This window comes from Stegodyphus dumicola, chromosome X1 (assembly GCF_044657685.1).
Source record: "Stegodyphus dumicola isolate Sdum_Otavi_A_Nest chromosome X1, ASM4465768v1".
Classification (NCBI taxonomy): Eukaryota; Metazoa; Arthropoda; class Arachnida; order Araneae; family Eresidae; genus Stegodyphus; species Stegodyphus dumicola.
The window spans coordinates 261593843-261607658 of record NC_140780.1 but is presented as its reverse complement, the minus strand read 5'-3'; positions in this window follow the sequence as shown (position 1 = coordinate 261607658).

The window sequence follows — 13816 nt, the reverse complement described above, 5'->3', positions numbered from 1 at the left end:
TCTCAGCTGGAATCTAGGAAGAACAACTCACCAAGGCTAAAAATGTCTTCGCTGATCTGGCGGAATTGGTGACCGTCATCAAAAGCGCAGGCTTCCAACTTGCTCAACAGGTCAAACAGTTATCGCAAATAAGTGAAGAGAACATTCCCTCCAAATCTTCTAACAATGAGGAAAAATAGGAATTTAAAAGCGCCTTTAAACGTGATGATATAGAATGCTTGTAGCATTCATCAAAAATTATTGGAACTCACCGATTTTATCCAAAACAATGATGTTGACATTGCTATGGTAACAGAGACACATGCAAATCCTGGTATTAGTATTAACATAATGAATTTCAGATGCTATCGCACAAATAGACTCAGTCACCGTGGTGGGGGGGGGTAGCGATATACGTAAAGAACTCTCTCCAACCATGCATGATTAAGCAGTACAGAAATAATAGACAAGAGTACGTCACTGTCTTCGTGTTTCTTCCAGGTTATGGAAACACTTATTTCACAGCCTTCTATAACCCACCCAGATACCCTTTAGAAGCTGAATTATTAAAGGACATCTTATTCACAAATATTCCTGTTATATTAGCAGGTGATTTTAATGCGAAACATGAGGAATGGAACTGTCGTAAAACAAACCCAAATGGAGAACAACTCTTTGAATTTATAAACAACGAAAATGTTTATCTCTTTGCGCCTGAGGAATACACTTATCTTGCACACGACCCGAACAGAGGGGACATTCTTGATCTACTACTTACCTCCGCTTCAATTCCAGTATATCTTGAAGTTGTTAATGATCTAAGCTTGGATCATTTACCTGTAATGGCCACGCTTGGAATCCTAAAAGACAAAATGACGCAGGAGAAAAATATTACAGACTGGAAGCAATATAATCTGATCTTAAGTAACAGTACCTTCCTGAACACAGCTTTAAGAACCGAGCAGGACATAGACTTAGCTGGGCACCTGTTTACTAACAGTATCATTAATGCAGTCAATACTGCCACCAAGAACATTCCCATAAAACAGATATCTGGAAGACTCCCCCCCCACACACATCAAAGATAAAATCAGAGAAAGAAATAGATTAAGGAAAGCCTGGAATCGAACATGGAACCCGAGTACAAAAACGGAAATTAATAGACTGAATCGTGACATCAAGCAATCAATTCATAAACTCAGAAATGACCTTTGGGACGAGAAAATCATGAATTTTAACGAACCAGACAAAGCGTTCTGGTCATTTGTCAGAAATGTAAAAGGAAAGGCTGTAGCGAACAAACCACTTCTCTTCAATAATAGCGTGGCTTTTACTAATAAAGAAAAAGCAAACGCCTTTGTGTAACATTTTGAAAATCAGTTTAAACCGAATGAGAGTCCTTGTGACATAGACTTTGATGTAAGATACTGCATTAATGACTGGTTTACTTCACAGGAGGACTTAGAAGACAATCTGGAACTCACCTCTCCACATGAAATCCAAGAAATCATAAGGAAACCAAAAAACAGGAAGGCACCGGGCTATGATGCAATAACCAACCTAGCGATCAAGAACTTACCGAAAAATTGTATTGCAAGGTATGCCAGTATTTTAAATGCTTGCTTAGCTATCAGATACTTTCCGCTTGCCTGGAAAAGAGCCAAAATGATTGCTTTACCTAAAGCCGGCAAGGTTACCACTCGCACACAGGGATTTAGACCTATTAGTTTGCTTCCCGTTTTGGGGAAAATTTTTGAACGCATCATTTATCATAGAATCCATCCATACTTAGAGAAACTACCAGAAGAACAGTTTGGTTTCCGGAAAACGCTTTCCACCACGAAACAATTGATCAGACTTTCTGAGTTCACCGGCAGTACGTTACGTAACAGACAAAATGTTGCTTTTCTCATGCTAGACGTGGCCAAAGCCTTTGACCGCGTCTGGCATGAGGGTCTAATTTTCAAGCTCCGTTCCCTTGGCTTCACCAAAACTTTAACGTGTCTCATCTACTCATTCCTGAAAGGGCAGAAGTTTTCATGTTTCTATTGGAAATGAGATTTCTGAAGTCAAAAGAATTCACGCCGGCGTCCCGCAAGGGTCAATTTTAGGTCCGATCTTATATCTCTTCTTATGACTGACTTCCCTAAAACAGGCTTTAACTACAATTACTTCATTGGCTGTTATGCAGATGATACGGTGCTTGCTGTAAAATCTATGTGTCCTAATCAAGCTGTCAGGAAACTTCAACAAGTCATGCCGCAAATAGAATTTTGGTGTACCAAATGGCGTATTTAAATTAACGCAGATAAATGCAAGCCGCTCATTATCCGAAAGAAGAAATCTGCCACTGAAATCACAGAAAAGCTTAAGCTATTTGACACAGAAGTTCCTAGAGTACGCAAGGCGAATTACCTTGGCGTTATTATTAATGATAAATTTTCCTGGAAGGATCACCTGACTCATGTCAGGGGAAAGACACTAGGAGTCGTTCAGAGTCTTAACCCACTTATTAACGAGCACTGTAAACTGGACTTAAGAAGAAAACGGCACTTATACATCTCTGTTATACGGCCAATCTTCACGTATGCTCCCCTGCGTGGGCATCAGTTAGAAACAGGGACATATCTAAATTACAAATTACACAGAACAAGTTGCTGCGCACCTTCACGAATGCGCATTATTTCGTATCTAATAGGACTTTACGCAAGGATTTGAAAATTAAAACTGTCATAGAGCATCTTCATCGCTTAAACTCCAGCATTTTCCAGAAAGCAGTTACATGCCCTCACATGACAAAATTACATGTATTTGAATACATTCCACTACCGGAAGATTAAGAGTTACGACCGCTGGCAGCCCACCTAGCCAGAGATCTGAACTTTCCTACATAAAGTAGAACATTCCTGTATATATTTGTACATATTATATATAGCTTTTATGAATACTTTTCTTATTATTTCATCGAAACTTCTATATGATTTCTGATCTTCCAAACTGCATTTTTGTCACTGTGACTCTATATTTGCAAATGTATGCCTTTGAGAGTTTGTATTCTTACAAACTCGTTCTGTCATGTAGTATACTTTCACAGTATCTTATCTTAAAAACTCATTATTGCTTTACCTTGCACAGCTCCGTCTGCGGCGCGTCTTCTTGTCTGGCCTAATTCCTAGGCTTGCGGCATCTTGCTCGCGTCCCTTCTGCCTCACCTCATTCTCTTAACTCCTACCACGTCAGACTTCCTACCGTCATGTGCCTTCTGGGTCTCCTCATGAGCTGGAAATAGCGCGCTTAGCAAGCTACTCCAGCCATACTTGTTCGGATCGGATCGGATAAAACGTAGGTGATTGTCAGGGACTTTGCGGGAATTTTCGCCAACACATCCGCCTGTTAGGACACTATCGAGTGGGCCTAATTCCGGGGTGTTGGACTCCTATATTCAGGGCGCAGGATTTTGATATTCGATGCGAAGATGGATGCAGTGCTAGATGCAGTGAAAGCGCAGATTAGCGAGCTCGACCATGTCAAAGAGCAAAATGGAGAATTCACTGACACAGAAGGCAAACTTTACACATTCTTGCATAGTCTTGTTGATATGTTGAAAGTGTTTAATGAACAAATTAATCATGAAAATGAAACACTAACAAAAATACTAATACCGTAGTGGATATTAGAAATACGAGTCCAACTTTAGAGGATAATGATAGGGGCAGAAGCCCAATCAAGATTAATGATTTCTCACACCTAAACTCAGATAATGAAAAAACGCTTGATCAAGAAACTAGTTCAGAAGACGAAACACAAAACAGGCGTAGAGGAGATCAAACTGTAAGGACTAGAAATCACAGAGTGCAGTATAAAAAGCAAAAGACAAGTGATAGTCAAGTTAAAACGTCCAATGTCACCACTCCTTCAGATAAAAATGCACAATCAAGCACAGGTAGCTCAGTTACTAAAATCACAGAGCAAATTAACAAACCTCATATAGATAATCAAGATATGGACACAAATGATGCAGATAGTGTTCAAAATGACACTTCAAATATTTCTAAAACCTCAAATAATAGTGTAAATTCATCTCGTACTAAAATCCCACCCATTTCTCTCAGGGAGACTGATTTGAACTGGGGAGAAATTAGTAAAGTTTTTCACAGAAATAAATTTAAATTTTTTGGTCGACAAAATCCAGATGGAATTAAAGTTATTGCATAATCCCCCGATGATTACAGAGGTATGGTAAAAATCTTAAATGATCTAGGAGTTGAACATCACTCATTTAAACTGCCAGAAGAGCGCAAATTAAAAGTTGTAGGGAGAGGATTAACTTACAGAACTCCAATTGAGGATATTAAAAGAGATCTTGTAGAATTACACTACAGAGTAGAGGATGTTAAACAGATGACCCGCCGCAGGGAGGGTATTGTCACAAAACTACCTCTGTTCATTATCACGTTGCCTAAGTCGGACGACTCAAAGAAGATTTATCATGAGCAATTTCTTTGTGATATGACAAATTAAAATCCAAGAGTATAAAGGGCGTCAGGGGCCCTTGCAGTGCTTCCGATGTCAAGGTTTTAATCATACTCAGGAAGGCTGCAAGTATCCTCCAAAATGTGTCCGATGTGCTAAGGATTATTTCTTTCGAGATTGTCCTGATAAAGGAAAACCAGATGTACCATTATGCTGCGTAAACTGCGGAAAAGAACACACCTCAAGTTTTCGCGGATGCGAAAGGTTCCCTAAACCAAAAATAGTCAAGGAGAAAGTTTTCATCAACAGAGTTGTAGAAAATAAATCTTATGCTAAGGCTCTCTCAGCTGGAATCTAGGAAGAACAACTCACCAAGGCTAAAAATGTCTTCGCTGATCTGGCGGAATTGGTGACCGTCATCAAAAGCGCAGGCTTCCAACTTGCTCAACAGGTCAAACAGTTATCGCAAATAAGTGAAGAGAACATTCCCTCCAAATCTTCTAACAATGAGGAAAAATAGGAATTTAAAAGCGCCTTTAAACGTGATGATATAGAATGCTTGTAGCATTCATCAAAAATTATTGGAACTCACCGATTTTATCCAAAACAATGATGTTGACATTGCTATGGTAACAGAGACACATGCAAATCCTGGTATTAGTATTAACATAATGAATTTCAGATGCTATCGCACAAATAGACTCAGTCACCGTGGTGGGGGGGGTAGCGATATACGTAAAGAACTCTCTCCAACCATGCATGATTAAGCAGTACAGAAATAATAGACAAGAGTACGTCACTGTCTTCGTGTTTCTTCCAGGTTATGGAAACACTTATTTCACAGCCTTCTATAACCCACCCAGATACCCTTTAGAAGCTGAATTATTAAAGGACATCTTATTCACAAATATTCCTGTTATATTAGCAGGTGATTTTAATGCGAAACATGAGGAATGGAACTGTCGTAAAACAAACCCAAATGGAGAACAACTCTTTGAATTTATAAACAACGAAAATGTTTATCTCTTTGCGCCTGAGGAATACACTTATCTTGCACACGACCCGAACAGAGGGGACATTCTTGATCTACTACTTACCTCCGCTTCAATTCCAGTATATCTTGAAGTTGTTAATGATCTAAGCTTGGATCATTTACCTGTAATGGCCACGCTTGGAATCCTAAAAGACAAAATGACGCAGGAGAAAAATATTACAGACTGGAAGCAATATAATCTGATCTTAAGTAACAGTACCTTCCTGAACACAGCTTTAAGAACCGAGCAGGACATAGACTTAGCTGGGCACCTGTTTACTAACAGTATCATTAATGCAGTCAATACTGCCACCAAGAACATTCCCATAAAACAGATATCTGGAAGACTCCCCCCCCACACACATCAAAGATAAAATCAGAGAAAGAAATAGATTAAGGAAAGCCTGGAATCGAACATGGAACCCGAGTACAAAAACGGAAATTAATAGACTGAATCGTGACATCAAGCAATCAATTCATAAACTCAGAAATGACCTTTGGGACGAGAAAATCATGAATTTTAACGAACCAGACAAAGCGTTCTGGTCATTTGTCAGAAATGTAAAAGGAAAGGCTGTAGCGAACAAACCACTTCTCTTCAATAATAGCGTGGCTTTTACTAATAAAGAAAAAGCAAACGCCTTTGTGTAACATTTTGAAAATCAGTTTAAACCGAATGAGAGTCCTTGTGACATAGACTTTGATGTAAGATACTGCATTAATGACTGGTTTACTTCACAGGAGGACTTAGAAGACAATCTGGAACTCACCTCTCCACATGAAATCCAAGAAATCATAAGGAAACCAAAAAACAGGAAGGCACCGGGCTATGATGCAATAACCAACCTAGCGATCAAGAACTTACCGAAAAATTGTATTGCAAGGTATGCCAGTATTTTAAATGCTTGCTTAGCTATCAGATACTTTCCGCTTGCCTGGAAAAGAGCCAAAATGATTGCTTTACCTAAAGCCGGCAAGGTTACCACTCGCACACAGGGATTTAGACCTATTAGTTTGCTTCCCGTTTTGGGGAAAATTTTTGAACGCATCATTTATCATAGAATCCATCCATACTTAGAGAAACTACCAGAAGAACAGTTTGTTTTCCGGAAAACGCTTTCCACCACGAAACAATTGATCAGACTTTCTGAGTTCACCGGCAGTACGTTACGTAACAGACAAAATGTTGCTTTTCTCATGCTAGACGTGGCCAAAGCCTTTGACCGCGTCTGGCATGAGGGTCTAATTTTCAAGCTCCGTTCCCTTGGCTTCACCAAAACTTTAACGTGTCTCATCTACTCATTCCTGAAAGGGCAGAAGTTTTCATGTTTCTATTGGAAATGAGATTTCTGAAGTCAAAAGAATTCACGCCGGCGTCCCGCAAGGGTCAATTTTAGGTCCGATCTTATATCTCTTCTTATGACTGACTTCCCTAAAACAGGCTTTAACTACAATTACTTCATTGGCTGTTATGCAGATGATACGGTGCTTGCTGTAAAATCTATGTGTCCTAATCAAGCTGTCAGGAAACTTCAACAAGTCATGCCGCAAATAGAATTTTGGTGTACCAAATGGCGTATTTAAATTAACGCAGATAAATGCAAGCCGCTCATTATCCGAAAGAAGAAATCTGCCACTGAAATCACAGAAAAGCTTAAGCTATTTGACACAGAAGTTCCTAGAGTACGCAAGGCGAATTTCCTTGGCGTTATTATTAATGATAAATTTTCCTGGAAGGATCACCTGACTCATGTCAGGGGAAAGACACTAGGAGTCGTTCAGAGTCTTAACCCACTTATTAACGAGCACTGTAAACTGGACTTAAGAAGAAAACGGCACTTATACATCTCTGTTATACGGCCAATCTTCACGTATGCTCCCCTGCGTGGGCATCAGTTAGAAACAGGGACATATCTAAATTACAAATTACACAGAACAAGTTGCTGCGCACCTTCACGAATGCGCATTATTTCGTATCTAATAGGACTTTACGCAAGGATTTGAAAATTAAAACTGTCATAGAGCATCTTCATCGCTTAAACTCCAGCTTTTTCCAGAAAGCAGTTACATGCCCTCACATGACAAAATTACATGTATTTGAATACATTCCACTACCGGAAGATAAAGAGTTACGACCGCTGGCAGCCCATCTAGCCAGAGATCTGAACTTTCCTACATAAAGCAGAACATTCCTGTATATATTTGTACATATTGTATATAGCTTTTATGAATACTTTTCTTATTATTTCATCGAAACTTCTATATGATTTCTGATCTTCCAAACTGCATTTTTGTCACTGTGACTCTATATTTGCAAATGTATGCCTTTGAGAGTTTGTATTCTTACAAACTCGTTCTGTCATGTAGTATACTTTCACAGTATCTTATCTTAAAAACTCATTATTGCTTTACCTTGCACAGCTCCGTCTGCGGCGCGTCTTCTTGTCTGGCCTAATTCCTAGGCTTGCGGCATCTTGCTCGCGTCCCTTCTGCCTCACCTCATTCTCTTAACTCCTACCACGTCAGACTTCCTACCGTCATGTGCCTTCTGGGTCTCCTCATGAGCTGGAAATAGCGCGCTTAGCAAGCTACTCCAGCCATACTTGTTCGGATCGGATCGGATAAAACGTAGGTGATAGTCAGGGACTTTGCGGGAATTTTCGCCAACACATCCGCCTGTTAGGACACTATCGAGTGGGCCTAATTCCGGGGTGTTGGACTCCTATATTCAGGGCGCAGGATTTTGATATTCGATGCGAAGATGGATGCAGTGCTAGATGCAGTGAAAGCGCAGATTAGCGAGCTCGACCATGTCAAAGAGCAAAATGGAGAATTCACTGACATAGAAGGCAAACTTTACACATTCTTGCATAGTCTTGTTGATATGTTGGAAGTGTTTAATGAACAAATTAATCATGAAAATGAAACACTAACAAAAATACTAATACCGTAGTGGATATTAGAAATACGAGTCCAACTTTAGAGGATAATGATAGGGGCAGAAGCCCAATCAAGATTAATGATTTCTCACACCTAAACTCAGATAATGAAAAAATGCTTGATCAAGAAACTAGTTCAGAAGACGAAACACAAAACAGGCGTAGAGGAGATCAAACTGTAAGGACTAGAAATCACAGAGTGCAGTATAAAAAGCAAAAGACAAGTGATAGTCAAGTTAAAACGTCCAATGTCACCACTGCTTCAGATAAAAATGCAAAATCAAGCACAGGTAGCTCAGTTACTAAAATCACAGAGCAAATTAACAAAACTCATATAGATAATCAAGATATGGACACAAATGATGCAGATAGTGTTCAAAATGACACTTCAAATATTTCTAAAACCTCAAATAATAGTGTAAATTCATCTCGTACTAAAATCCCACCCATTTCTCTCAGGGAGACTGATTTGAACTGGGCAGAAATTAGTAAAGTTTTTCACAGAAATAAATTTAAATTTTTTAGTCGACAAAATCCAGATGGAATTAAAGTTATTGCATAATCCCCCGATGATTACAGGGGTATGGTAAAAATCTTAAATGATCTAGGAGTTGAACATCACTCATTTAAACTGCCAGAAGAGCGCAACTTAAAAGTTGTAGGGAGAGGATTAACTTACAGAACTCCAATTGAGGATATTAAAAGAGATCTTGTAGAATTACACTACAGAGTAGAGGATGTTAAACAGATGACCCGCCGCAGGGAGGGTATTGTCACAAAACTACCTCTGTTCATTATCACGTTGCCTAAGTTGGACGACTCAAAGAAGATTTATCATGAGCAATTTCTTTGTGATATGAAAAATTAAAATCCAAGAGTATAAAGCGCGTCAGGGGCCCTTGCAGTGCTTCCGATGTCAAGGTTTTAATCATACTCAGGAAGGCTGCAAGTATCCTCCAAAATATGTCCGATGTGCTAAGGATTATTTCTTTCGAGATTGTCCTGATAAAGGAAAACCAGATGTACCATTATGCTGCGTAAACTGCGGAAAAGAACACACCTCAAGTTTTCGCGGATGCGAAAGGTTCCCTAAACCAAAAATAGTCAAGGAGAAAGTTTTCATCAACAGAGTTGTAGAAAATAAATCTTATGCTAAGGCTCTCTCAGCTGGAATCTAGGAAGAACAACTCACCAAGGCTAAAAATGTCTTCGCTGATCTGGCGGAATTGGTGACCGTCATCAAAAGCGCAGGCTTCCAACTTGCTCAACAGGTCAAACAGTTATCGCAAATAAGTGAAGAGAACATTCCCTCCAAATCTTCTAACAATGAGGAAAAATAGGAATTTAAAAGCGCCTTTAAACGTGATGATATAGAATGCTTGTAGCATTCATCAAAAATTATTGGAACTCACCGATTTTATCCAAAACAATGATGTTGACATTGCTATGGTAACAGAGACACATGCAAATCCTGGTATTAGTATTAACATAATGAATTTCAGATGCTATCGCACAAATAGACTCAGTCACCGTGGTGGGGGGGGTAGCGATATACGTAAAGAACTCTCTCCAACCATGCATGATTAAGCAGTACAGAAATAATAGACAAGAGTACGTCACTGTCTTCGTGTTTCTTCCAGGTTATGGAAACACTTATTTCACAGCCTTCTATAACCCACCCAGATACCCTTTAGAAGCTGAATTATTAAAGGACATCTTATTCACAAATATTCCTGTTATATTAGCAGGTGATTTTAATGCGAAACATGAGGAATGGAACTGTCGTAAAACAAACCCAAATGGAGAACAACTCTTTGAATTTATAAACAACGAAAATGTTTATCTCTTTGCGCCTGAGGAATACACTTATCTTGCACACGACCCGAACAGAGGGGACATTCTTGATCTACTACTTACCTCCGCTTCAATTCCAGTATATCTTGAAGTTGTTAATGATCTAAGCTTGGATCATTTACCTGTAATGGCCACGCTTGGAATCCTAAAAGACAAAATGACGCAGGAGAAAAATATTACAGACTGGAAGCAATATAATCTGATCTTAAGTAACAGTACCTTCCTGAACACAGCTTTAAGAACCGAGCAGGACATAGACTTAGCTGGGCACCTGTTTACTAACAGTATCATTAATGCAGTCAATACTGCCACCAAGAACATTCCCATAAAACAGATATCTGGAAGACTCCCCCCCCCCCCACACACACATCAAAGATAAAATCAGAGAAAGAAATAGATTAAGGAAAGCCTGGAATCGAACATGGAACCCGAGTACAAAAACGGAAATTAATAGACTGAATCGTGACATCAAGCAATCAATTCATAAACTCAGAAATGACCTTTGGGACGAGAAAATCATGAATTTTAACGAACCAGACAAAGCTTTCTGGTCATTTGTCAGAAATCTAAAAGGAAACGCTGTAGCGAAGAAACCACTTCACTTCAATAATTGCATGGCTCTCACTAACAAAGAAAAAGCAAACGCCTTTGTGTAACATTTTGAAAATCAGTTTAAACCGAATGAGAGTCCTTGTGACATAGACTCTGATGTAAGATACTGCATTAATGACTGGTTTACTTCACAGGAGGACTTAGAAGACAATCTGGAACTCACCTCTCCACATGAAATCCAAGAAATCATAAGGAAACTAAAAAACAGGAAGGCACCGGGCTATGATGCAATAACCAACCTAGCGATCAAGAACTTACCGAAAAATTGTATTGCAAGGTATGCCAGTATTTTAAATGCTTGCTTAGCTATCAGATACTTTCCGCTTGCCTGGAAAAGAGCCAAATTGATTGCTTTACCTAAAGCCGGCAAGGTTACCACTCGCACACAAGGATTTAGACCTATTAGTTTGCTTCCCGTTTTGGGGAAAATTTTTGAACGCATCATTTATCATAGAATCCATCCATACTTAGAGAAACTACCAGAAGAACAGTTTGATTTCCGGAAAACGCTTTCCACCACGAAACAATTGGTCAGACTTTCTGAGTTCACCGGCAGTAAGTTACGTAACAGACAAAATGTTGCTTTTCTCATGCTAGACGTGGCCAAAGCCTTTGACCGCGTCTGGCATGAGGGTCTAATTTTCAAGCTCCGTTCCCTTGGCTTCACCAAAACTTTAACGTGTCTCATCTACTCATTCCTGAAAGGGCAGAAGTTTTCATGTTTCTATTGGAAATGAGATTTCTGAAGTCAAAAGAATTCACGCCGGCGTCCCGCAAGGGTCAATTTTAGGTCCGATCTTATATCTCTTCTTATGACTGACTTCCCTAAAACAAGCTTTAACTACAATTACTTCATTGGCTGTTATGCAGATGATACGGTGCTTGCTGTAAAATCTATGTGTCCTAATCAAGCTGTCAGGAAACTTCAACAAGTCATGCCGCAAATAGAATTTTGGTGTACCAAATGGCGTATTTAAATTAACGCAGATAAATGCAAGCCGCTCATTATCCGAAAGAAGAAATCTGCCACTGAAATCACAGAAAAGCTTAAGCTATTTGACACAGAAGTTCCTAGAGTACGCAAGGCGAATTTCCTTGGCGTTATTATTAATGATAAATTTTCCTGGAAGGATCACCTGACTCATGTCAGGGGAAAGACACTAGGAGTCGTTCAGAGTCTTAACCCACTTATTAACGAGCACTGTAAACTGGACTTAAGAAGAAAACGGCACTTATACATCTCTGTTATACGGCCAATCTTCACGTATGCTCCCCTGCGTGGGCATCAGTTAGAAACAGGGACATATCTAAATTACAAATTACACAGAACAAGTTGCTGCGCACCTTCACGAATGCGCATTATTTCGTATCTAATAGGACTTTACGCAAGGATTTGAAAATTAAAACTGTCATAGAGCATCTTCATCGCTTAAACTCCAGCATTTTCCAGAAAGCAGTTACATGCCCTCACATGACAAAATTACATGTATTTGAATACATTCCACTACCGGAAGATTAAGAGTTACGACCGCTGGCAGCCCACCTAGCCAGAGATCTGAACTTTCCTACATAAAGTAGAACATTCCTGTATATATTTGTACATATTATATATAGCTTTTATGAATACTTTTCTTATTATTTCATCGAAACTTCTATATGATTTCTGATCTTCCAAACTGCATTTTTGTCACTGTGACTCTATATTTGCAAATGTATGCCTTTGAGAGTTTGTATTCTTACAAACTCGTTCTGTCATGTAGTATACTTTCACAGTATCTTATCTTAAAAACTCATTATTGCTTTACCTTGCACAGCTCCGTCTGCGGCGCGTCTTCTTGTCTGGCCTAATTCCTAGGCTTGCGGCATCTTGCTCGCGTCCCTTCTGCCTCACCTCATTCTCTTAACTCCTACCACGTCAGACTTCCTACCGTCATGTGCCTTCTGGGTCTCCTCATGAGCTGGAAATAGCGCGCTTAGCAAGCTACTCCAGCCATACTTGTTCGGATCGGATCGGATAAAACGTAGGTGATTGTCAGGGACCTTGCGGGAATATTCGCCAACACATCCGCCTGTTAGGACACTATCGAGTGGGCCTAATTCCGGGGTGTTGGACTCCTATATTCAGGGCGCAGGATTTTGATATTCGATGCGAAGATGGATGCAGTGCTAGATGCAGTGAAAGCGCAGATTAGCGAGCTCGACCATGTCAAAGAGCAAAATGGAGAATTCACTGACATAGAAGGCAAACTTTACACATTCTTGCATAGTATTGTTGATATGTTGAAAGTGTTTAATGAACAAATTAATCATGAAAATGAAACACTAACAAAAATACTAATACCGTAGTGGATATTAGAAATACGAGTCCAACTTTAGAGGATAATGATAGGGGCAGAAGCCCAATCAAGATTAATGATTTCTCACACCTAAACTCAGATAATGAAAAAACGCTTGATCAAGAAACTAGTTCAGAAGACGAAACACAAAACAGGCGTAGAGGAGATCAAACTGTAAGGACTAGAAATCACAGAGTGCAGTATAAAAAGCAAAAGACAAGTGATAGTCAAGTTAAAACGTCCAATGTCACCACTCCTTCAGATAAAAATGCACAATCAAGCACAGGTAGCTCAGTTACTAAAATCACAGAGCAAATTAACAAACCTCATATAGATAATCAAGATATGGACACAAATGATGCAGATAGTGTTCAAAATGACACTTCAAATATTTCTAAAACCTCAAATAATAGTGTAAATTCATCTCGTACTAAAATCCCACCCATTTCTCTCAGGGAGACTGATTTGAACTGGGGAGAAATTAGTAAAGTTTTTCACAGAAATAAATTTAAATTTTTTGGTCGACAAAATCCAGATGGAATTAAAGTTATTGCATAATCCCCCGATGATTACAGAGGTATGGTAAAAAT